The sequence below is a fragment of the Lissotriton vulgaris genome, chromosome 4_1 (genome assembly GCF_964263255.1).
Source record: "Lissotriton vulgaris chromosome 4_1, aLisVul1.2, whole genome shotgun sequence".
NCBI lineage: Eukaryota > Metazoa > Chordata > Amphibia > Caudata > Salamandridae > Lissotriton > Lissotriton vulgaris.
In genome coordinates, this window is record NC_141691.1 from 178,170,983 (window position 1) to 178,198,921 (window position 27,939).

The following is a 27,939-nucleotide window of genomic DNA, read 5'->3' on the forward strand; positions in this document are numbered from 1 at the left end:
CGTCATGACTCACGGTGCCGCTGTGCTCATGACAAGCTGAGCTCGTAATAATACGCGCGGCGCCCACACGCTGGGGTAATTCCACCGCTGTGCTAAGCGTTTGATGAAAACGGGTGTGGTCATGACGAGCTCAGCTTAATAAGAAGCCAAGTTTGCGGCAGCAGTCCCGGTCCCCGTGAGCACTCTCGTCTCGCTCGATGCACAGAGCAGACAGCGGGAAGCCCAGCAGGTGGCAGAAATCCCTACTGCACCGTTATCGACATAGCAGCCATCACTGCTATAACCTGGTCGCTCCAGCAGTTACGGCCCACCACTCTGCCTAGCAACCACGGAGGTTTTGTGCGCTACCTTTCCCTCTCAATTAGGCCATAAGCCGGGTCAGGCGATATTCCAATGGCCAGCTCCCTCACCAACTCTCGCTGCCCTCACCAGTAAGTATGGGTGAAATTTGCGAATTTGCGTTCCGCGAATTCACGCGAAATCGAATTCGCAATCCGCAAAATCTGCGAATTCGTGCGAATTTGCGGATTTTTTTTTGCGTGTTCGCAGGGTTTTTGCGTGTTCGCGGGGTTTTTTGTGTGTTCACAGAGCTTTTTGCGTGTTCGCGGGCCGCTTGCATGGCGAAGTTACCCATGCCGTCGTGTATAGGCAAACTCCCTCTGGTTCACCATTGCCACCCTCTGGTTCATCACTGCCACCCTCTGGTTCACCACTGCCACCCTCTGATTCACCCCTGCCACCCTCTGGTTCACCCCTGCCACCCTCTGGTTCAGCACTGCCACTCTCTGGTTCACCCCTGCCACCCTCTGGTTCAGCACTTTCACCCTCTGGTTTACCACTGCTACCCTCTGGTTCATGACTGCCACTCTCTGGTGCATCACAGCACCTCTGGTTCACCACTGCCACCCTCTGGTTAACCACTGTCACCCTCTGTTTCAGCACTGCCACCCTCTGGTTCACCACTGCCAGCCTCTGGTTCACCCCTGCCACCCTCTGGTTCACCACTGCCACCCTCTGGTTCATCACTGCACCCTCTGGTTCACCCCTGCCACCCTCTGGTTCAGCGCTGTCATCCTCTGGTTCACGACTGCGGCCCTCTGGTTCACAACTGCCACCCTCTGGTTCATCACAGCACCTCTGGTTCACCACTGCCACCCTCTGGTTAACCACCGTCACCCTCTGGTTCAGCACTGCCACCCTCTGGTTCACCACTGCCACTCTCTGGTTCACCACTGCCAACCTCTGGCTCACCCATGGCACCCTCTGGTTCACCACTGCCACCCTCTGGTTCACCCCTGCCACCATCTGGTTCACCCCTGCCACCCTCTGGTTCAGCACTGTCACCCTCTGGTTCACCCCTGCCACCCTCTGATTCATCGCTGTCACCCTCTGGTTCATCACTGCCACCCTCTGGTTCACCACTGCCACCCTCTACCGAGACCTTTTGTGATGCAATGGCAGCACAAAAGATGCACCATGGTGCTGGGTATTAACAACGTGACGATTCTGAGAGATGCGTCACGTTGTAAAGCCCTGCGCCATCACGAGGCGTTCCGGCGCAGGGGAGGGCGTTCCTATGCAGGAACGCCTCCTAAAAATGGCTGAGTGAAATCTCCGAAATTTCACTCAGCCACTTTTAGGCCAATGCTGCGTCAAAACCCTGCGCCTGCTTGAAGCAGGCGGAAGGCTTGATGCAGCATTGGGGAGATAGGGCCCCCCAGAGCATTGCTGGAGCTGCATCGCAAGCGCGACGCAGCTCCAGCAATGCGCTGCTTTTACGGCACAGATGCGTGACGCATCTGTGCCATTTTTGCCACATGGTGCGCCGCATTGTAAATGCGGCACACCATGGGTGGCGGAGCTGCGGCGCACAATAACTGGCGAATCCCAGGGGATGCACCCGTTATTGTAAATTTGCCCCTATACATTTAGCCAACGATGGAGCACTTACTGATTAGACAGTAGAAAGTACTCCAGTTGAGTAGAGGTATTGCACAAAAAGGTGGCATCTTCGTAGACAAACACGCAGGGCGGGATTCATTCTGCCCCCTGTTAGACTCGTTTTTTGTGCCCTTCTGCACTCTGTTAGACTCGTTTTTCCCTTGATTTTCTGCCATTCTGCCCCGTTTGACTCGTTTTTTTTGCCCTTCTGCCCTCTGTTAGACTCGTTTTTCCCTTGTTTTTTGGTTTGCCCTTCTGTCCTCTGTGAGACTCTTTTTTTGTGCCCTTCTGGCTTCTGTTAGATTCGTTTTTTCCTTGTTTTTCCGCCCTTCTGCCCTTTGTTAGACTGCTTTTTGTGCCTTTCTGCCCTCTGCATCACCACATCATCACTCAGCAACACCACATTATCACCCAGCACCACTACATTATCACTCAGCACCACCACAGCACGACTCAGCACCACCACAGCATCACTCAACACCACCACAGCATCAATCAGCACCACCACAGCACCACTCAGCACCACCACAGCACCACTCAGTGCCACCACAGCATCACTCAGCACCCCTACAGCCTCACTCAGCACTGCCACATTATCACTCAGCACCACCACAGCACCACTCAGCACCACCACAGCATCACTCAGCACCACCACATCATCACTCAGCTCCACCACAGCACCACTCAGCCCCACCACAGCATCACTCGGCACCACTCAACGCCACCACAGCATCACTCAGTGCCACTACAGCATCACTCAGCGCCACCACATTATCACTCAGCACCACCACAGCACCACTCAGCACCACCACATCATCACTCAGCACCACCACCACATCACTCAGCATCACCACAGCACCAATCAGCACCACCACAGCACCACTCAGTGCCACCACAGCATCACTCAGCACCACCACAGCATCACTCAGCACCACCACATTATCACTCAGCACCACCACAGAACCACTCATCACCACCACAGCATCACTCAGCACCACCACAACATCACTCAGCACCACTCAGCACCACCCCAGCATCACTCAGCACCATCCAGTATCACTCAGCACCACCACAGCACCATTTAGCATCACCACAGCACCACTCAGCACCACCACATCACCACTCAGCGCCACCCCAGCATCAATCTGCACAACTATTCAACAACAACGGGTTCAAATATGTTCTCTCAATGTTTCAAACTTTATTACAAATGTCACAAAAAGATGTTAATATTTCACTTCTGTTCTTGGATTTTCGTCACAATAAAATACACTGAACATAATCTTCACAAAAGTTATTTACAAAAGTTTAAGCTATTGCCATCATAAATTAATATCACTTTTATTTAAGTATTAATTATTTAAAAAAATTAAAAGCCATTGTAATTTGTAATATCAATACAGCTAAGTCACGTAAATACAAAACATGTTGCATTACAAATGCTATAGGTGTCACATTTGCGAAAGTTATAACTATTGGCATTGTAAATGACAAAGCTATTAATTTAGCTATTTTCAAAACCAACACATAAATAAAAAAAATTGTCCTTTGCAAGACCAATAGCTCAAACTTTCCTAATGCGAGACCTATTGCATTGCAAATGCTTGTTTTTATATTTGTCAGTGCTTCCTGTTGAGGTTTAATTTTCGTGACAGGCGCCTCATTGCCTACTTGTAACTATTCTCTGACCATGCTTCAAGGGTCAGAGAATAGTTGCAAGTAGGCAACAAGGCGCCAGGAAGCACTTACAGGCTTACAGCAGCAGGTGCCCAAGTTGAAGTTAATTTCTTTGTAACCCTTTTGTAAAAGGTTACAAAAAATTGGCTTCAACTTTTGCACCTGCTGCTGTAAGCATCATTTTAAGACCCTAGTGTAATTTTCCCGATTTATGCCCTTATATAGGCATTATTCACATTACCCTTACATAGGCATAGAAATCATAACCATATTTAGACATAACCCATCCAGTCCCAAAACGGCATGGCTACTTCCACTAGTTCTAAAAAGCCACAACGATTTCTTGGAAAACTTGGCTTCAGCAGTCACAAATTTCTTGAATATTGATTTGTCCTAGAAATCATGGCGTTTTCAAAGAACTTCGATGCCCTTGGGGTCTTTGGTGACGTTACGTCAATCCAGGCACTTTCAAGTTATAAATATGCCTACACTTGCTCTGGCAAACACACAGTGGTTTGGAGCAGTTCGACTATCTACTTGCCCGACGCATCTCGCTACAACAAGTGCCAAAGGAAGCCGACCCTCCAGCTGACGCACTGACAGAGAGGCTGCCTTTCTCTCACTGAGAATTAATCTCCAGTGTTTCCAAGCTCCCCTTGCAGGGTGTTGGGAAATCGAGTCACGAGACAGAGATACCAGACCTCCTTCATTCTAAACCAAGGTACCGAGCTGATTAGACGCTAAGAGAAATCTTGGATAGATTCTTGGCAAAGAAGCTAAACACATACTTACGTCTTCCCTTGTGCTAGACATAGGTTAGGTACATCAGGGTAGGCGTATTTTAGAAGCACCAGTTGAGTACTTTTAGTCTTTGTTATTTATGTATGTATTTTATGTTTTAGAAACCATACCATGCCTTAACAGTATTATTTTATAATACTCTTCTTGCTGTACGCATTATACTTTACAGCCAGTATTACGATTGTGGCAGTTCATTTCTTCTGCATGAGAAAGAGGACTGTTCAATGAATACTTTTATTAAAAACGCCTGTCTCTCTATGACTCTACACCTCTGGTGAAACGAAGCATGCACGATTGACTGAGTGAAATATCTATCTATTGTTTCCACGACTCTGAAGATCAGTTTTATCTTGGGGAAACAAAGTTGTCATGTTTATGCGGTTGTCAGAAACTGATCCCTTCTTGTTTATTCTAGAAAGTTTCTAGTGACCTCTGAGCTAGCTGGCACTCAAAATTAAGTCTAATATATTTGATAGAGACCTAGTCAATCAAAGTCCTACGTCAAATATATAGGATAGATTATTCCAATATGCAGAGCCTATTGGGAATATAGGAACTACAGTACAGTATCCTAAAGCCGGGGTCCGACCCTCGCCAGGTCTATCGCTGCAGCAACGTCGCCATGCTGGGAGAAAGCGGCGTACCGGGTTCCGGCGCACTCACCTGACAATGCAACTTTGCCAGCAATCTACAGGCCCCAGTCAGCAATCCGGACTCCCGCCGCAATATCAACAAGTCTAGAGATGAGTAATGTGACCAGGGATTCTGCATGCATTTTTATTACTCTGGATGTCACGTCACTGTATACAAGCATCAGACATCAAGATGGGGTCAAAGCCATTGAACATTATTTGACCAATGGGCTTGTATATGCATAATAAAATGTTGGTTGACATGATAGTGATGTGCTCGGAAAGCAACTTTTTCCTCTTTCAAAACCAGGTTTACCAGCAGACCAGAGGTGTGGTGATGGGGCTTGCTTCTCGCCTAGTTACTCCTGCTTGCATATGGGCCTATGGGAGGAGCAAGTCCTCACATAATTTATGCAGACATCTTGAGCCAACACATTTGCCATTGGTACAGGTTTATTGATGACCTGTTCCTGATTTGGAGGGGACCTGAAGATCTGGCACTCCATTTCATAGAACAGATTAATTCCAACAACCTTAGCTCTCACTTCACTGCACATATGAGTAGAGAAAGAGTCTGCTTTCTTGATGTTGATGTTTTTATTTGTGAGGGAAAAGTTGAATCTATAATGTACAGAACCAACGGCTGGGAATGAGATATTACATGCTACCAGCCATCATCCCAGACACCTTATCCAAGCATACCCTATGGAGAGATGCTGCGCACTGAGCACATCTGCAGCACCCCATATGATTGCGACTTGGCCCAACAAGAAAGTAGGGAAAGGTTCCTTGCTAGGGGATATTCCTCCAAGACCATAGAGAATACCACATTATCAAGCGTGACCTCCAGACTTTATACTGATATTTGCTGTCGTTTTCACAACCAAAAACCATTTCTACCACGGCATCTTACAGAGTATCAAAGCACTCAGAGCCAGAACAGTAAACGGTCCACGCATGAGTCCCTTGTTGTTTGTTTTTTAGAATATTTGGATATTTGAACGCTATAAGATCGTATGTCCCTTTTTCGTGTCTGATGAGACAAACACTAATCATTTTGACTGGACTATGGGTAAATTCTGACAACATTATCTAGGGCCTGGGCCGTTTACGTGTTCTTTGAAGATTATTCTAGGCTAAGGACACACGCCACAGATTCAGAAGAATACCGTTGATCTTTAGCCTTGAAAAAGTCGTCAAAAGACGAAACACGTGTCGGCTGTCTCTGTTCTTCCTCTCCGTGCCAACATTGAAGATTATAAGAGAATAAAAGAATCAATGTTTTTTGTATACGACTTGTTCTGTTTTAATATTGTTCACTTTCCTTTTAGACTCACTGGAGTCATTGGCTTTGACTTTGTAGGTTTGTGCTCTGTCAAACAAATGTGTGTATTGTGTTTGTATAGGGGTATCCTTTGTACATAGCAACACTGTTGGTTGCACAGTGTTTTGACATAGAGCACACTGGAGAATATCCACATCATCTCTCTAACTTTGGGGCAAAACTACTATAGATGTGCTGGCTGAAGTATACCACTGCCATCAAGTGCCTTTTCTGATAACCATAGAGAATGCCATTGCCAAGACTAACAACATTGAGAGGGTGGACACTCTGATATCAAGTCCCATGACAACAGCACGAGCTCTACCAATCCAGTGACGCAAATGATTCTTACATATAACATACAGCACCAATGAATCTGCAGAATACTGGATACGAACTGGGTGTTGGTAGGCAATTATTCGGTATTAGGGGACCAGATACCTAAAACCCCTGATGTAACATTTAGAAAGGCACGATCGATGAGCAATATTCTGGTTAGAAGCAGTCCAGAGATGGTGACGGGTAAAACCTGGTTATCCTCCTGTAAGGGATTTGTGAAATGTTCCTCGTGCAAGGCATGTAGATTTGCTACCAATAAAACATCATATGCTAGCTCCTTTAAAACAGAAACAATACCTATAACAAAGCTGTTAACATGCAAAACAGAGTATGCAATATATGTGCTGGAGTGTCCCTGTGGCCTGTCATATGTGGGCAGTACCAAGTTGCAGGTCCACAAGAGGATACTCCAGCACATCAGGGCAATCAACAACTGTGACCCCGCGTACCCAGTTGCGAGACATTTCAAGGACAAACATAATAAAAATCAAGAGTTCTTAAAATACTAGGTGTTAGATACCATCCTTCCATTAAGAAGGGGAGGTAATCGTGAGGCCCGTCTATGTCATTTGGAAACTAGTTATATCCTAGAATTAGACACAAAGACACCATCTGGTCCAGCGAGGATTTTCACTCCTGACTGTAACATACTTGAAATTTTATGTTTGCTCTATTTGCACATTTACAAGATTATCTGACAAGCGTTTTATATTTGCTTTTATGCTTCTTCACTTTTTAGTTTCCTTAATATTAGCAGACAAGATTATCTGACAAGCGTTTTATATTTGCTTTTATGCTTCTTCACTTTTTAGTTTCCTTAATATTAGCACTTAGCACTTTAAGAAACATGGGTGGCTTTGCGGGTAGCACGTTTACGCACTTTGACAAAACAGAAGAAGAATTGAGTCAATGCCCACTCAAGGCTGTATTAATTTGCAACAATACTCAATAGATACTCAGTACTAAAATTTCTGAATGGCATCATTTCGCAGGACTTGACTTAATTCTTATTATTAGATTAAGTGCAGTTGGTATTATGTATTTACATGTCATTAACTGTTTACAATCTCTTATTATCTTTTTGATTGTTTGCCAATCTTACAAATATGCTACATATTGTGCTTTTTTAGATGAAGTTTTGGCGTAACCCTTTTTAACATATTGAATTGTTTTTAAGGATTTTTTATTGTTTGTGCCTTTACCTCTGTATTTATTGAAATTACTGGTCTGTTGCTGCTATTTGATATTTTCGACGATCGTGAAACTATTCTTCTATGTCTATTGATCATGTGACAAGTCACGAGTGATTGCACAAGCACTTTATTCAAGAGAAAGCACTTCACATGCACGTTATGTGAACAAGACCTCTGGAAGGTCGAAACGCATCCTGGCGGAAGTGCTGGGCATACAAATGAAATCCTGAGCACTGAATTGTGGGTCCTAAAATTGGACTGTGTACGAGGACTTCTTTGGCTATATATATATATATATATATATATATATATATATATATATATATATATATATATATATATATATATATATATATATATATATATATATATATATATATATATATGTATATATATATATATATATGTATATGTATATATATATATATACATATATATATACATATATATATATATATATATATATATATATATATATATATATATATATATATATATATATATATATATATATATATATATATATATATATATATATATATATATATATGAGACAATCCCTGCTTGCTCTCGCCTGGAGCCCAATCCTGGATACCACAGTGCAGAAGAAGAGAGGAGACCCAAGTGCAGGTGAGCAGTGTATTTTATTTAGTTGGGAAGACGGCACACCTCAGCATGACGTTTCGGCCTTCACGGAGGCCTTGATCACATGACGCATGCTAGGGAGGAGGCAACTTTTAAAGTGCAAATGCTGGTCTTAATGTTAAATCATTGGTGGAACATGGTCACATGCAAAATATCTTGAGACATAGACATAGACAACATTTCAATGCTGATTGCAACGCAGATCTCGGGATAATCCCTGATTTCAGCTTAAGTCGCAATGTGCAAACAACAGTAAATAAAGTGATTGTGCCATACTGTCATTTTTAGCAATACAAGTTAAAAATCACCGGATAATCCAATTTAAGAGATTCAAAATGCAGTGCAAATTTGGCAATGTGCAAGACGTCAGTAAAGTGCAAATAGTGTTATGTAACAAATTGTCATATCAATAAATAACAATTAATCCAACTTGATCTAAAATATCATGTTAAAAGCAGGTGTAGAAAAATAAATCATTTATATATATATATACATATATAAAACCATGAATGTACAAGTATATTCATAATAAATATATATACACCAAACATACACTATTTACACAAGATGAGACCTCAGGTGACCAGAATACATAGCTGCCTAAATGCATTTTAAGCCTGTACACCGAGATCGCAGCATCCTGACTCCATTCTACGCACTAGCCAATCATGTGTCTATGTTCTGCTAGAGGGTAGAGAGGAGAGGAGATGTAAACCAACCACTCGGATTGGAGAACATCGCAGCCTCACCTCCCCTACCTCCATACTAAGGCAAGTAACCATAAATTGAACAACACCATTCCAGCATTACGCATAAGAGTGAAAAGTGAAGTGAAAGTTTTTATGTGCATTTTTTTGAGTATTTTATAAAGTTTTTTATGAATCTTCATTTTTTCTATGTTATCATACTTTATCAAAGTAGATGTTATACTTAGCATTTGATGCATCATCATGCAGCCTAAGCCTAGGCTGCACTGCACACTGAAACCATACGCACCACTAGACATGTACTAATCATTGGACAGAGAATTTCATATATTCACATCCAGTTGGATAACTTGGCAGAAAAAATAAGTGGATGAGTTTGGGATGGATGGTTCAGAACCACTAGGTACACTTATGTTGGTAATTCAGAGACAAGTGTAAAAGTCTTCTGTGGAATTTAATCCCCCCGGGGCTCGACTATCCATTTCCAGTATATACCTGGTCTCCAATTTTCTAAGGGCACCATCCCTGTCACCTCCTCTTCTTAAAGGGCCCACACAATCTACAGCATAGTAACGTAGGAGGGTGCTATCATTGTTGTGGTGCTCCTTGAAATGGCGGGCCACCGGATACGCCGGGTCACTGGTGTTGATGGCCCTTATGTGCTGGAGTATCCTCTTGTGCACCTGCAGCTTGGTGCTACCCACATACCGCAGGGCACACGGACACTCCAGCACATAAACCACATATTCACTCTTGCAAGTCAGTTGTTTTTTGATCTTGCGTGCATTGGGGGTGAATGGGACTGCATATTCTGTTTTATTAAGCCCATGCTGGCATGCCTTACAGGAAGAGCACTTCCTGAAGCCTTTGCTCTTATCAAGCCAGTTCTTCCGTGACGAAACCTCTGGGCTGGATTTAACTAATGCATCTTGCATTGAATATGCTTTCCTATAGGTGATTGATGGTGTAGCTGGAATTTTGTCACCTATAACGGGATCACATTTGATTAGGCCCCAGTGTTTAGAGATGATTTTACCGAGCGCCCTATGCTGCCTATTGTAGGCCCAGATCAATCTCACTTTTTGATCCTGGGAGGTAGTTTGCGCAACCGTGGCCTTGCGTTGCAAGGCTTCACTACGTGACAGGGCATTTGCCTTAGTTATGGCCTTGTCAACCACTGCAGTGTTGTACCCTCTCGCCAGAAATCTGGACCTACTGGCTTGCTGAGCTAGATGGCATTGAGCTTCAGTGCTGCTCAGTCATCTAATACGCAGCATCTCGCCATACGGGATACTGCGTATGAGATGAGCAGGGTGATGACTGCTGGCATGGAGTATTGTATTTCCTGCCGTTGGCTTTCGGTACAACCTAGTTTCAAGTTTGTCTCTTCCAGGTGAAACTGTCATGTCTAGAAAATGTACCTGTTCTTTGCAAATTGTTGAGGTAAACTTCAAGTTATAATCATTACAATTCAACATTTCAATAAAGTGCTCAGCTTCTAGACGAGTGCCCTTCCAGACTAGGAACACATCGTCTATATAACGATACCACCGTAGAATTGACCGCCTGGCAATGTCAGAGTGTTCGCCAAAGAGGACCTGTCTCTCCCAGTAGCCCATATGGAGACAGGCATAACTGGGAGAGAAACAGGCCCCCATGGCTACACCCCTGACTTGCTGGTAGTATCTGTTGTTGAACATGAAGAAATTATGGTGCAAACAGAATGAGATCATAGATAGTAACATGCAATTATGATCAGCCATGATGATTGGTCTTAGTCCTAGAAAGAATTCTATGGCTCGCAGTCCGTCTTGATGGTTAATACTCGTATATAAAGACGTGACGTCTAATGTAATGAGCCACAAGTCCGAATCCCACTTGATGTCTTCAATTTTCCTTACAAAGTCATTTGAGTCCTGAACAAAGGATGGTAAGCTCTGTACGAACTCTTGTAGGAATGAGTACACATAAACAGTTGTCTTCTCAAGCAAACCCCGCATGCTGCTATTATTGGCCTACCAGGGGGTTTCGCCGGATTCTTGTGGACCTTCGGGATTAGGTATAGGACTGGCATGACTGGATTGTTGTTTTTGAGGTACTTGAGTTCATCCATACTCAACAGTCCAACAGATCTCCACCCCATTAACAATGAATAAAAGTCTTCCTGGGCTTTCTTAATCAGGGTGATGTCACTGTGTCTGTAACAATCCGAATCATTCAGCTGAGAGAGGGCTTCCTCCAAATATAGTTTTCGCGGCCATAAAACTATATTCCCTCCCTTATCAGATTGCCTGACAATGACATTCTCATTTGATTGGATCTTTTGGATGAGTCGCAAGTACTGATCATTCTGTGTGTATTTCTTACGTTTGGATTTGAGCACTTTTGAATGTAACAACTTGATGTCCTTTACAGCAGCATCATGAAAGATGTCAAGATTGTCGTATAGCATCACTGGAGTATAAGTGGAGCGTGGTTTGAAAGATGTTAACACCCCTATCCTATTTGGCACACATACTGGGGCTTCCTGGAATGTTGATTGCTCCATTCTTAGGGATTCCAAAGCCTCCAAGCCTGGGGCATCACGAACTTGCAGTCCTTCATTCGTTGGTTCAGTCCTCATCTGGGTGCTGCGTGTTTTACTACCCATGAAATGTTTCTGCAATTTCGTCTTGCGGACAAATTTGTACAGATCAATCCTAGTGTCCACATAATTAAAATCGCATGGAGGACAAAATGTTAGGCCCTTTGATAAAATGTGATGTTCAGCCTCTGATAAAACCATGTCAGTCAGATTAATTATAGAGGGGGCAATGTCTGTTACTCCTGATTGAGTGCTCACTTCCTGTTCCATCTTTTTGTGCTCTTTTTCTTTTTCTGCTGATTTTTTTCTCCCTCTTGATTTGGCCTTTCGGCGTTGGTAGCGCTTGGCATTGCGGATTTTGTTCCTGAGTGCGACTGGGTTCTCGGGCGTAGAGTCTCGCGCCAGTCCTTCCTTATGCAGTCGAGTTCCTCTGCTGGTGTAAGTTTGGTAAACCCCAATTGCCCCTCAGTTTGAGACAAATTGGAGTCTGAGTCACTATTTATGCAAGAGCTTAAATTCGACTCGGAAGAGTCATCCTGCTGTGCTGCCCCTGAACCATGCCTTTGAGTGGGGCGGTTTACTGCTGCCACAGCTTTGAGTCGTCTTGAGGCTTTGATGGCATCATATTTTTTTGCAAAAGTAAAAATGCACCCTTCCGCATAGTCAGCCTTGTCTCTTTGAAATTTATAGGCCATTCTTTTGCTGATTGCCTCCTCTTCTTTTTGGAGCCTTGCCATCATATCACTTCTTAACTTTGCACATTCACTCATGCAGTCCCCACTAGATGACTCAATATCCTGATTTAACTCTTCAATGTTAGACTGCGTTTTGAGACGGTCACTCTCTGCATAGCGCACTAGTATCTGGACTAACCTGCGCGATGACTCCAAGTTACAATCCGCCCACTCCCTGAGCATTTCTGGGTCTGGGTCTTCGTAGCTTGGGGCTAGCATTACTCGCAGACCCCGCGGTATCCTATTGACCTCCAAATAACGACTTAAGGAGCGGTGCTCCCACCATTTTGAGAGCTCTCGTTTCATTAACTTTTCCAGTTTTTTAAATTTGTCGCGAACGCTGCCAAGTTCATTTGCTGGTACATTTTGTGCAGATGGTACAGAGGACCCCCCAGCCGGGGAGTCATCAAACGCATTCAGCGCTGCCAGTTCCCTTGCTTTCAATGCGTCAGCTGACATGCCGCTTCCCTGCTTCTATAACACACAATGCGTTCTCACAGCCACTCAACGGATTAAGCAATTGCAGACCGCCGAGCAGCCAGGCACAAACTTCTCTTACCGGCGTAATCTGTGCTTGATTCCAAACACCGCAACCCGACTTCAGATGTCTCGTAGAGAGCAGGACGCTCTCCGTGCTCCTCGTCAGGTCCGTGCACCAGATCGGCGTTCACAGTAGCCGGGGGCTGGAGCTATTACTCCCTAACGGGAGAAGACAAACGACTTCCGGGTCACCAGAGGTCTTGGCTTCCTGTTGCTCCGCCGCTCGTAGGAGAAGGGGTCATCCAAATACCAGCGAAGCACTCTGCCGGTTTGTAGAGATGAGACAATCCCTGCTTGCTCTCGCCTGGAGCCCAATCCTGGATACCACAACGCAGAAGAAGAGAGGAGACCCAAGTGCAGGTGAGCAGTGTATTTTATTTAGTTGGGAAGACGGCACACCTCAGCATGACGTTTCGGCCTTCACGGAGGCCTTGATCACATGACGCATGCTAGGGAGGAGGCAACTTTTAAAGTGCAAATGCTGGTCTTAATGTTAAATCATTGGTGGAACATGGTCACATGCAAAATATCTTGAGACATAGACATAGACAACATTTATTATTAGATTAAGTGCAGTTGGTATTATGTATTTACATGTCATTAACTGTTTACAATCTCTTATTATCTTTTTGATTGTTTGCCAATCTTACATATATGCTACATATTGTGCTTTTTTAGATGAAGTTTTGGCGTAACCCTTTTTAACATATTGAATTGTTTTTAAGGATTTTTTATTGTTTGTGCCTTTACCTCTGTATTTATTGAAATTACTGGTCTGTTGCTGCTATTTGATATTTTCGACGATCGTGAAACTATTCTTCTATGTCTATTGATCATGTGACAAGTCACGAGTGATTGCACAAGCACTTTATTCAAGAGAAAGCACTTCACATGCACGTTATGTGAACAAGACCTCTGGAAGGTCGAAACGCATCCTGGCGGAAGTGCTGGGCATACAAATGAAATCCTGAGCACTGAATTGTGGGTCCTAAAATTGGACTGTGTACGGGGACTTCTTTGGCTATATATATATATATATATATATATATATATATATATATATATATATATATATATATATATATATATATATATATATATATATATATATATATATATATATATATATATATAGATATATGTATGTATATATATATATATGTATATATATATATGTATATATATATGTATATATATATATATGTATATATATATATATATATTTGCACAGGGTCTCCCCGGTCCCGGGGAGGGGTGGAGTCGCTGAAGGACGGAACTGACACGCTTTTTTTCAGTAGTGGTTGTTTATTTCATCATTCGTGTGGGGGATTTAAACAACAAAAAGCAACCAACGCGTTTCGACAGCGTCCGCTGTCTTGATCACGGTCAGTTTGGGAAAGGAGCTCACAGTTTTTGTAAAGCACACACAGCATTAGGTTACACCCATTGTTAATTGGTCCCACCCACATCCTCAGGTGTTATGGGATATGTAGTTCCATTATGTTGTGTTGCTGTTGCGCTCAAAATATGGAAGTGCCAATAATTAGTAAAATGGTTCAGTTATAATTAAAATGGATATATATATATGTGAGACAATCCCTGCTTGCTCTCGCCTGGAGCCCAATCCTGGATACCACAGTGCAGAAGAAGAGAGGAGACCCAAGTGCAGGTAGGCAGTGTATTTTATTTAGTTGGGAAGACGGCACACCTCAGCATGACGTTTCGGCCTTCACGGAGGCCTTGATCACATGACGCATGCTAGGGAGGAGGCAACTTTTAAAGTGCAAATGCTGGTCTTAATGTTAAATCATTGGTGGAACATGGTCACATGCAAAATATCTTGAGACATAGACATAGACAACATTTCAATGCTGATTGCAACGCAGATCTCGGGATAATCCCTGATTTCAGCTTAAGTCGCAATGTGCAAACAACAGTAAATAAAGTGCTAGTGCCATACTGTAATTTTTAGCAATACAAGTTAAAAATATATATATATATATATTCCTCTCAAATGCCCTGAGCTTTACAAGCAAGGAATCAAGAAACGAAATGGATGCAAAAAACTGCAAGCAGCCTCGAGGCTTCTAAACCGGATGGTAAAGAGCTGCATTGTGTGACCTTTGTAAAGCTCAGGGCATTTGAGAGGAAGATTAAGTACACTGCAGTCCTGGCCGTGGCAGAGGAGCACCATTTCCGATTAACTATATGGAAAGGCTAGGAAGGAAACCCTTTCTTTCTGTGAAAGCATGTAGCTCTAGGCAAAACGAAGCCTGCAGTTTTTGAAATCCAGCCAACTTAAGGATATAATAAGCTTCATAAAAAAACACAGAGACAATGAACTTTCAAATGAACTTTTATTATAATACTCACCCCAAGAACTACACGGACCATCATGCCATCGGGCAACTGTGTGCCACGCCCACTGGGGGCGATGTTCTCAATAAAATAATCAGAGAGACAAAACTGGTGAGGCATTCATTTTTTCTGTGTAGCCCCCAAGAGGAAGAGGCATTCTGCCTCGAAACGCGTCGAGAATCAAGCAAGGAATCAAGAAACTAAATGGATGCAAAAAACTGCAAGCAGCCTCGAGGCTTCTAAACCGGATGGTAAAGAGCTGCATTGTGTGACCTTGTAAAGCTCAGGGCATTTGAGAGGAATATATATATATATATAAATCTCTATTGTTAGAACCGGGAACCCTAGTTAGCGGAGGTAGGTACCTTAGGCAAAGCAGGGACCCTCACTTCCATGTCAAGGAAAGGAAGGACAACTTCTCAGATAAACCCTGCTCACCGCCTTGGTAGCATGGCACGATCAGCCAGGCTTATCATCAAGGTAAATGTGTAAGGTATTTCCAGTGACCCAATGGTGACATCATAAAAGGACTCCACACGAGTTTCATCTCAAAACAAGTATACGTTTATATAAAAAGATATACGATGAGACCACACAATAAGCGAACCCAACATATGCATATTTGTAATATACCTCCTGGCCAGGGATTAGGTCAGCTAACTCTTGTAAGTTCCGGTGGTATTAATGAGCAGTTCTAGGTGATCCTATGCAGTTTGTAATGCTAGAATCAGGCACTTTATGTTATGTCAAAATCATTTATATAGCGCACTTACACCAAACGGTTTCATGGCGCTGTGAACAGGGTGCAGCAGTGGAGTGGTAACAAAAACCTACTCATATGCCTGAAAGAACAGATGGGTTTTTAAAAGAGTTCTGAACTGAGTGTAAGAAGATACTGATCTAAATTCCATAGGGAGGGAGTTCCAAAATTGAGGAGCCAGAAAAGAGAATCTCAGACCGCCATGCTTCTTTCTTTTGACAGAGGGGGAGATAAGCAGGTTCAAATGAGAAGAGCGGAGTACACGGACAGGAGTATAACAATGTATCAAGGAAGAAATAAATGCCGGTCCTTGGCCGGCCAGGGCTTTGAAGATGGTACATTTCAATTTAAATAAACAGCGTTTGGCCACCGGGAGCCAGTGAAGGCTCTTCATCAGAGGGCGAACATGTTGATGTCTGGGTTGATGGAAAATGAGCCTGGCTGCTTGGTTTTGTACCACTTGTAAGCGATGGAGCTGATAGGCAGGAATGCCAACATAAAGTGAGTTGGCATAATCAATGTGGGTGATATCCAGTGCAAGAAGGACCAGAGTTAAAGCTTCAGTGGTTTAAAATCTACAGAGTTTCCGTACTCGCCGTAAATGAAAAAAGCAGGAGGATACCACTGTGCCGATCTGAGATTTCATAGACAGATCTTTGCTTATTATTTCCCCAAGACTTTTTACAGGTTCAGCTGGGCAAGGGGGATTACCTAAGCGAGGAGGCCAAAAATTCGAACTCAAAGGATTGGACGTGCCTCCAGTCAGAATCAGCTCAGTCTTATCAGGGTTGAGCTTAAGTTGGCTGACATACATCCAGTTGCTAATGAGGTTCATGGTGGATTGAAATTTGAAAATTAGACACTGAAGTGGTAGAAGAATCAATATCAAACACCAACTGAAGATCATCAGCATAGTTGAAGGCGGCAACGTTACTGTTGCGAAGAGACTAGATCAAAGGTGACATATACAAATTAAAAAGAAGTGGTAAAATAGAGGACCCCTGGGGGACTCCGCAAGTCAACCTAACCTTCTCAGCCAAAAAATTGCCAAGACGAACTGCCTGAAAGTGATTGTGCAAGAAGGAGGAGATCCACCCAAGGGCCAGTCTCTGGATGTCAACATTATTGACACGGTCGATCAGGAGATCATGATCGACCGTGTCAAAAGCAGCAGACAAATACAGGAGTACCAGTGCCTGGGTGATATTTTGGTCGGCCCCCTTCCTAAGTTCATCCATGACTGCTAGGATGACCAGCTCCGTAGAATGTGCTGGTCTAAATCCAGCTTGCTGACAGTCAAGGAATTGTGAATGTTCAATAAAAGAGCTGAGGCAGTTAGCTACATGGCTTCTAAGATCTTACTGAGGTAGGGAAGTAACGAAATGGGGTGAAAATTGCTCAATATCAGAGGATCGGCGTTGGGCTTCTTCAAGATGGGAATGATTTCAGCAAGTTTTACAATATCAGGGACAATGCCTTGTCTAAGAGAATTATTGAGGAGTGCAAGAGGGAGGTCTGGAAAAGTGGAGAAAGCTTCTTGCAAAATATGCAGAGGGCACCAATCTGTTGGGGAACCTGAACTGACTTTTTTTAATAGGACTACAAACTCCTCTCTGGAGATCAACTGTATTTGATCCAGTATCTGAGAGTTTTTAAACAGAGAGGGAGAAGTTGTTAGCAAGACAGGAGAAGGAATGCTGCTATTTATAGTAACAATTTTCTCCATAAAATACGAATTTAAAGAGTCACTGAGTGTTTGTGAAGGAATAGGTCTATCACTCTGTCTGGTTGTGAAACTTTCTCGACTATAGAGAAGATGTCCTAAGTCTTAGAACCGGAGTTTGTGATTTTCAGAGAAAAGTTAGATATCTTTGTCTGAATATTGGAATTTCTATAATCTTTTAACAGAGAAGTGTAGATTAATTTTTTTTCCGGGGTATAATCTCGTCTCCATCTGCGCTCAGATTGCCTGAGTGCAAGTTTCTTAATTTTCAACTCGTCGAAGAACCAATGCTGAGCACCATGGGGGCGTTTAAGGTTTATTCTCTTGAATGGGGCAACAATATTGCCAGCTGTTTCAAGCCAATGCTTGGCGCTGGTTGCCTGACTACCTAAAGAGTCCTGTTCGCTAGGGGAGGAGGCTTTTTAAAGCACAAAAGTCGCTGATATTAGCACGATTCCAGTTCCTGGAGGGTGGTTCTCTAAGAGTGGAGATTTTATGGGGAGAATGCAGTCCAAGGAGAATGTAATAATATGATGGTTTGACCACGGACATGGGGAGATTAAAAGTTGTGTAATGCCCAGGTTTGAGGTCCAAACTTGGTCCAGAATATGTCCCTTAATATGAGTAGCGACCTGTATATGCTGGGTATAGTTAAGTCCGGATAAGAGATCCGTAAATTCGAAAGGCCTGGAGCTCTCTTTTACATCCGTGGGCCAGTAATTGAAGTCTCCTATGATAATAATCCTAGCATTGTTAATGATTATTTGGGAGATCATTTCACCTAGCAATTGAGGGAACTGGGGCGTATGGTGAGGGGGTCGATAGAAAAGACCACAGATATAAAAGAATTGGGGCGATTCAAATTTTAGAATGAGGCTATTGACAGAGGGTATGCCAGCGACTTCAAGGGCAGTGAACCTAAGTTTATGACAAGTAATAGCTGCAATCCCGCCTCCATGCTTCCCTAGCAGCCTATTGGCCTGAAGTATATAATAGCCCGTGGGCACTGCTGCCAGAATGTGGGGTACAGACTCAGTATTGAGCCATGTTTCCGATAAAAGAAGTATATCAGGTTTGTTGGAATCGAGTAATTGAAATATTTCTAATTGGTGTTTCACTAGCGAGAGAGCGTTCAAGTAGCTAATTGTCAAGGTCTTTTTTTTCCCTAAAGGAGGCAAGTTGCCGGTAAAGATGAGGTTTTAACACTAACAGAAAAGTTCTGCTGTGAAGGTAAGGCAGAAAGTTCAGGAAAGGTATTCCTGAGTTTAAAAATTCCCTGTGGAATGCAAGGAGGCCTTAGTGCAGGGGCTGATAGGGCAATTATCTTGTAAGCGCCTCAGTTCCATTGCCGTGTAGGAGATAAATTGGGCATAATGAGGGGCCCCTGGCCCCGGCTGGCCGCGGACAGGCGCAGACGGGCTGCGCATGTCTGCTGCGGGTTGCTTGTATTATCTGATTTAAGTAGGGAGGGTTGGGACACTACAGCGCCAACATCCTTCCGCCGGAAGTGAGTGTGTGCAGTAGAATTAGGCTAAAAAACTAAATCACAGAACCTCCCTCCACATCAAATGAGTGGAGCTCGCGGTGGACCAGGGAGTCAGAAACAGGTTAAAAAGTAAGCAGCAGTTCAAAGATATTTAGTGCAGAACAAATCCTACACCAAAAGCATTTTTTTAAAAAATAGCATGTGCAAATCAAGTCAGAGTCACCATACAATGCGTGCATCTGCTCGCAGGGCCTGTATCTTTGGAATTAAGTAGGGAGGGTTGGGGCACTAGAGCGCCAACCTCCTTCCGCTGGAAGTGAGTGAGTGCAATAGAATTAGGCTAAAAACAAAATCACAGAACCTCCCTCCACATCAAACAAGAGACGCTCACGGTGGACCGGGGAGTCAGAAACAGACACTTTACAATGTAAGAATAATACAGTTTGTGATGTAAACTAATGCAATGCCTAATATAATCAGCCAGCAGTTCGTTATGCTGAAATAATGCAATGTGTGATGAAACAACCAGGTAGTTGGTTCTGCAAACGAATGCAATGCGCAATACAACAATCAGGCAGTTTGTTACGAAGAATTAATGCAATGGGTAAATCAACAATCAGGCAACTTTGTTATGCAGAATTAATGCAATGCATAGTGCAACAATCAGGTAGTTCGTCCTGCAAACGAATGCAATGCGTAATGCACCCCGGCACCGATCACGGTGCTTCAGACGGTCTCTCCGCCCCTCTGACTGACACGCGGTCAGTTTCCCTTACCATATGCCCCCAACACAGATCTGTTGTAAACCACAGTGCAGCTCCCCGCTCAGGCCCGGTACTGCTGCTCCTTGGCACGTACGGGCCACAACATAAGCTGGGACAGAAGCTCGCGCATCCAGAAGGGAAGAGGCTGAGAGTGTCTCTCTCCGAGCTTGGTCCCCACCCCAGGCGCGGTCACACGTTACCTGTGGGGTGCGACCTCGCTCTCCTCTCCGCCTCTCGTGAATTGGGCCTCCGATGAGGCTTGGTTGTTTCCGGGTCGATGACGATAACGAAGAGCTCAGGCTGCAACAGGGCACACACAGCGTCGCTGAGACTCCCTTGTGCCTCAGGTGTGCACGGTCACTGGGCAATCCTTACAAAGGACTCAGGCTACACGAAGCACACACACACAGCTTCGCTGAGACTCGATTGGACTCCAGATGCCCATGATCACAGAGCACATCTTATGAAGGTCTCAGGCTGCAAAAAGCACACACACAGAGTGTCGCTCAGACACTTCTGGGAACTATTTTGTTCCTGTGTTTCCACAACAGTTAGCCAGCTCACCACGGGCCCTTGGGGTTAAGTTACTTCAGGACACAGCACAGAAAAGTCCTTTCATGTAGGGAGACACATTACATATCAAAGTCCATGTAGCCTCTTCCTTGGTTAAAACAACAAACTGCAGGCCATCCCCAGAACACAGAGCAAGGGTCAATCCTTTCCTTCAGTGTATTAAGCTTTTTCTTCCTTGGCAGAGGTCCCTCTTGACCATGAAGTAGTTTCAGTCCAGTCCAATCTTGAACAGTCCATCCAATTCCAATTCCATTCCAGTTCCAGTTCCAAAATCCAGAGTTTTGAGCTCTCATAGTTATACCGCTAAATGTATCTGAAGTCTTTGTGTTCAAGGGGGAACTGAGCCCTGTTCACAACCACCTTCATAAAAATATGTGTTATCACAATGTGAGTTCAGGCATACTAAACTTCACCTCTCCATCTTAAGCCTTTGGGAAGATAGGCTCCAAAACATATTACACATCCTCCCCATTTTGTCCTATGGGGAAGATGGCCTTTCAACAGTGAAAAATGAAATGGAGATTTTTCCACTCTCAGGACATGGTACACACCTCAGTACATGTCCTACCTTTCACATACACTGCACCCTGCCCAGGGGATACCTTGGACTTACAATAGGGGTGTCTGATGTGCATAGAAAGGGAAGGGGAAGGGGAAGGACTGGCAAGTGGGTGCACTTGTCAGAACAACGTAGTAGTTTACCAAACTGCACCCAGGCACTGCAGTGGCAGGCCTGAGTTTCTCTCTTTAAGGCTACTTGTGTGGGTGGCACAATTAGTACTGCAGGTCCACTAGTAGCATTTGCATTACTAGCCCTGGCACACATAGTGCACGTTACTAGGGACATTACTAGTAAGGCAAACATACCAATCATGGACAACCAATTACCATTATACTTTACACAGGGTGCACTTGCACTTTGACACTGATCAGCAGTGGCAAAGTGCCCAAAGCATCTAAGTTGGCAACACCATGTCATAAAAAAGGTATGGGGGAAAGCAAAAAGTTTAGGGAACTTCAACCAAAAAGGGCCAAGTCCAACACAACCCCTTCCCAGCCAAAAGTCAGGGTAGACCAATCATCTACCTTGATGGGCTTTCCTGCTTAGTGCGCTAGAACATGGACACAGGCACGCCACCGCAGGGACACCCTCCTGCTCTATGCCTTCCTGACCCCAGGGGATTCTCTTGGTCACTACTCCCTTGGCCAACTATGCCATTCTATGGGTACTTCCTGGCAGTTGGAGCCTCTTTAGGGGTGCTCTAGGGGTGGTGCTCCCTTGCCAATCCCCACCTAGATTGGTACCGCTGGAATACTGTCCCCAGTTATCCTGCCTCCCATGTTAGAAGTGGGTTTACCCTGGTCACTTCAAGGGGACCTAGCCCTACAGGCTGGGCACTGTCCTGTGGGTTTTCCTACGGAGGGACACCTCCTTCTCTTAACCTTCCATTTAGACTTCTGTGCCTACCATTTAGGGATGGCACCCATAAACTTCAGGGCCGCGGGGGCACTGGTTACAGATACCACATGTCCTCCTGATGCTAGGTGTTCTTCCTCGCTGTCAAGTAGGTACTTTGCCTCCCACCTGGTGCTCTTCCAAGGAACCCTCCAGTCTCTGGGTTGGGGTGGTGAACCTCTGGGGACGCTGCTCACACTCCCTCCCTCTCCTTTGAAATAGGGTGCTAGCCCGCATGCCACCCCCATTACTTTGGAACCTCACTACTCTACTTTGCCTCTCTTCCCTCTCTAAGGCTTCCTCAGACCCTTGAACCCATGACCAGGGGTCAGGCTCATGTGCCAGCTCCCGGGAATTGAAGAGCTCGCATCCTAGCACGAGTTTGGCCAATCCTGGAAAACAATTAATGAGCCTAGGCTCCCTAGGGGCAAATTTAAGCAACCCCTTCAAATAATTTTCAGTGCTAACCAACACCAATCGTCCAGTACATGCTTGTACTTATCCACACTTGGCACTGGCTGTACGCTGCCATCGTTCAAACTGGACTCTGCCTGTTTAACGGTAATGTCCAGCTCCCTCATGCTTAACTCATGAGCTAAAAGAATCTTTTTCTCTTCCAGGGCGAGAGCATTCCTACTCTCCTCTGCTCGCTTTTCACTTTCAATGAGCAGCTTTTTCTCCTCTGCTTGAGTTTTAAGTTTTAAAACCACCAACTCTTGCTGTCTGACCCTCTGGTTTTCCTCCAGCTCCTCTGGGGAAAAAATCCTCCCTGAATGGATACTACCAGCCCCTGAGGCTGGTCCCTCCACTGGCAAATCCTGTGAACCAAATCCATTCCCTGGGTCATCCTCATCCACCTCAACATCACCCGTCTCCTGAGCCCCTTTGGCTTCCCACAAGGCCCAGAAGGCTATTTGTAGCTCCTCCTTCTTGGCGCTACTTTTCATTGGACAAAGCTCTGCAGAATTGCCTATATTGATCAACTTTGTAGGTAAGCAATGCCTCAATGTCGAACTCAAATTCTTCAGCCTCGCTGGCTACTTGACTCCTCTGAGGCTTGATGTGTGGCTTAAAGGTTGCTCAAAAATAAAACCAAAAAATCAAAACACAATATGTGGTTACGTCGTGGTCTGCGCTAACCTTGTGATGTACACCAATCACTGTGAGTGAATTTGCAAATACACGTACAATTCCAAACCCGCTGACTACCAACAGTAGGTCCCAACTGCTACTTCCAATGTTAGGTCCCAACTGCTGCCACCGATGTTAGAACCGGGATCCCTAGTTGGCTGAGGTAGGTACCTTAGGCCAAGTAGGAACCCTCGCTTCCATGTCAGGAAAGGAAGGACCCCTTCTCAGATAACCCCTGCTCCCCCCCTTGGTACACAGCATCTCTGAGACTCCCTTGAACTCCTGGCGGACCGATCACAGGGCAATTCTTCCAAGGGTCTCAGGATGCAAAAAGCACATGGACACAGTGTTGCTGAGACTCACTTGAACTTCTGGTGCCCACGTTCACAGGGCAATTCTTCTGAGGGTCTCAGGCTGCAGGAAGCACCCACAGACAGGGGCGCTGAGACCCTCTTGAACTTCTGGTGCCCACGATCACAGGGCAATTCTTCAGAGGTTCTCAGGATGCAAAAAAGCACATGCACACAGCGTCGCTCAGACTCGATTGGACTCCACGTGCCCACGATCACAGAGCACGGCTTACAAAGGTCTCAGGTTGCAAAAGGCACACGCACACACCGTCGCTGAGACACTTCGGGAAAATGTAGTGTTCCTGAGTTTCCACAACAGGGAGCCAGCTCACCTCGGGCCCTTGGGGTTAAGCTACTTTAGGACACAGCAAGCAAAAGTCCTTTCAAACAGGGGGACACAGCACACATTAAAGTCCCTGTAGCCTCTTCCTTGGTTAAAACAACAAACTGCAGGCCAGCCCCAGAACACACAGCAAGGGTCAGTCCTTTCCTTCTGTCTATTCAGCTGTTTCTTCCTTGGCAGAGGTTCCTCTTGACCACAAAGTAGTTTCAGTCCTGTTCAGTCTTGAACAGTCCATCCAATTCCAATTCCATTCCAGTTCCAGTTCCAAAGTCTGGTGGTTTCAGCTCTCATAGTTATACACCTAAATGTATCTGAAGTCTTTGTGCTCAGGGGGGCACTGACCCCTGTTGAAACCAGTTCTGGGTACCTCCATGCTGGTGACACGTTCTTCCTTTGATTAGTGGTGGTCTGGATTCTCAATCACTCAGCAGGGGATGGAGCCATTGCTTTATGGCTGCAGCCCAGGCCTCTTCACCTCTAGGGGCTACTCCTCCCCCCTACACTCCAGATGCAGGTCAGCCTGTTGGTGTCTCACCTCCTCCCCTGGATCAAGACATTCCCCAGATCCTATAACTTTCAAATCCAGACAGTCAATCGACAACCAGGCAGAGACACACAGACATGATAGAGCACAAAAACTCAGCCACTTCTAAAAGAGTGATTTCTAAACACTCAATGCAAAAACCACCTTCATATAAAGATGTGGTATTACATTGTGAGTTCAGGCCTACTAAACTTCACCTCTCCATCTTAAGCCTTTGGGAAGATAGACTGGAAAACATATTACACAGCCTCCCTATTCTGTACTATGGGCAAGATGGCCTTTCAACGTGAAAAACAAAATGGAGATTATTTCACTGTCAGGAATAATAATAATATTGTCATTTGTAGAGCGCAAACAGCTACCTCCTAGGACATGGTACACACCTCAGTACATGTCCTACCTTTCTCATACACTGCGCACCTCCCAGGGGGTATCTTGGACTTACAATAGGGGTGTCTGATAGGTATAAAAAGGGAAGGGTAAGGTCTGGCAAGTGGGTGCACTTGTTAGAACAACATGGTAGTTTACCCAAACTGCGTGTAGGCACTGCAGTGGCAGGCCTGAGTTTCTCTCTTTAAGGCTACTTGTGTGGGTGGCACTATTAGTGCTGCAGGCCCACTAGTAGATTTTACATTACAAGCCCTGGCACACATAGTGCTCTTTACTAGGGACTTTACTAATCAATGCATTAATCAGGGGATTAGAAAGCGCGCTACTCACCTGTGAGGGCCTCAAGGCGCTGGGGGGAGAAGGGGGTGTAGCAGCTCCGGATCAGTCGAAGAGCCAAGTCTTGAGGTACTTCCTGAACATGTGCACGGTCAGGGATTATCTGATGTTCACAGGGAGATCGCTCCAGGTCTTGGCTACGATGTAGGAGAAGAGTCTCCCGCCTGTTCTGTTTCTGCAGATGCGGGGGCCCTCTGCCATGGCGAGGTCTGCGGAGCGGTGGTTATTCTTGGGGAGGTGGAAGGATACTCTCTCATTGAGGAATTTGGGTCCGATGTTGTTAAGGGATTTATAAGAGTGGGTGAGGAGTTTGAAGGTGACCCACTTCGCCACGGGAAGCAGGTGGAGGTCTTGTAGGTGTTGGGTCATGTATTCGTGATGCGGAGTCCCAAGGATGAGTCTGGCTGCAGCGTTCTGGATGGTTTGGAGTTTGTGTAGAAGGGTTCAGTTGATTATGGCATACAGGGAGTTGCCGTAGTCGAGTCTGGTAGTTATGAGCCCGTGGGTGACTGTCCTTCTGCACTTTGGGGGGATCCATTTGAAGGTCTTGTGGAGGATGTGGAGGCAGTTGAAACTGGTGTAGGCCACGGCGTTGTTCTGGTGGTTCATGGACGAGCAGGGTCCGAAGATGATGACCTCGGTCTTCTCTGAGTTGAGCTTCAAACAGCTGTCTTTCATCCAGGCTGCCACGTTCCACATTCCTTCCTGGAAACAGAGTCTGGTGTCTTCGGGTTTCTTTGTGAGTGAGAAGATGAGCTGGGTGCCGTCGGTGTAGGATACAATGCTGAGCCCATGCTGTATGACGATGGCAGCGAGGGGGGCCATGTAGAAGTTGAAGAGCGTGGGGATGAGTGATGATCCTTGGGGTACCCTGCAGTTAATATCGGAGGGTTCAGAGAGGAAGGGAGGGAGTCTGACTCTCTGGGTTCTGCTGGAGAGAAAGGATTGGATCCAGCCGAGGGCGATTCCTTGTATCCCTGCGTCGTGAAGTCTGGCTGTGAGAATGAGATATGAAACCAGAAACTAGTGAAACTAGTAAGGACATACATACAAATCATGGACAACCAATTACCATTATACTTTACACAGGGAGCACGTGCACTTTGACACTGGTCAGCAGTGGCAAAGCGCCCAAACCATCTAAGTTGGCAACACCATGTCAGTAAAAGCGTTTAGGGGGAAAGCAAAAAAGTTCAGGGAACTTTAGCCAAAAAGGGCGAAGTCCATCATCTATAATATATAGTCACAAAAAAATTCCAAAGTTACAGGGACGTTATATTAGGTACAGATGTCACCGTACAAAACCATAGAAATGCAGCAGTTAGCTGAGCTAACCATAATTTACAGCTCCGAAATAGTAGCACTCATTAATAGTACACAAAGTATACTAATTTAACTTTTGTGGTATCTTGGTATATATTTTTAACAATCAGAAACTTTAAAAAAACACTCACAATCATTTGGGATGCCATCAGTGATGCCACTGACCATGTCATGAGTGATGGAATATGTGCGGTCATAAGCAGTAGATTGTGGGGGTGTAAGTTATAGTTAACTTAGGTACCTATAATTGCTGAATTACTCTGGTTTTGAAGGAGTACAATGTCAGCCTAACTATAACGTCCATGTAACCTTTGTTTTTTCTGTGAATGTCTAAGGTTTTTTAAATTCTATTTTGTAACTATAACGTCCCTGTCACCTTTGGTTTTTTCTGTGAATTTCTAAGTTTTTTTAATGCTAATTCCTAACTTCAACGTTCCTGTAACTTTTGCTTTTTTAAGTGAATTTCTAAATTTTTCTATTTCATAACTATAACGTCCCTGCATTTTTTGATATAATTAGATATTGAACATTATATTTGCATGGTGCACCACATATAGTTATATTTGTCATCTATTAATTTAAAAAGTACATTAATCATCTCACTTCAAGATATTTTTGATTTTGGCGATGACGTCGAGTCTAGCTGTTCAGTAAGATATTAATTGTACTTTTCCCTTTGTATTAATTTGTCGAAAAAAGTACATCAAAAATACAATTTACTCGTACATGGCGAAAACAGAAAGTCGCAATGACGATAATCCCAATTGACATCAATGATAAGGTCACTGATGATATCATTGACAGAACCACTCATGCTCCCATACAACCTCTGGTACACCCACTCATATACCCATACAACCACTCACATACCCATTCACAGACCCCTACCAGTAAATACATACCCACTCATTCCTCCACACTGATATTCACACACCCACTCATTTACTCATGCACCCACTTGTGCAACCATTCACTCACCCATACAGCCACCCACACAACCAGTCACTCACCAGTTCAGCCACTCCCTTACCCACTCACTCACCCATACAGTCTTTCAACACAGCCACTTACTCACCCATACAAGCATTCACATACTCACACATTTTATATACACATTCACACATCCGCTCACTCACCCATACATATATACATATACTCACACACAAATGCACTCACCCATACATATATATACAAACACGCATACAAAGACTCCTCTACCTATGAAGGTTGACACGTTTCAAGCATATCAAAAGGTGGCCTCCTCATTACGGAATGCACTAGTGAA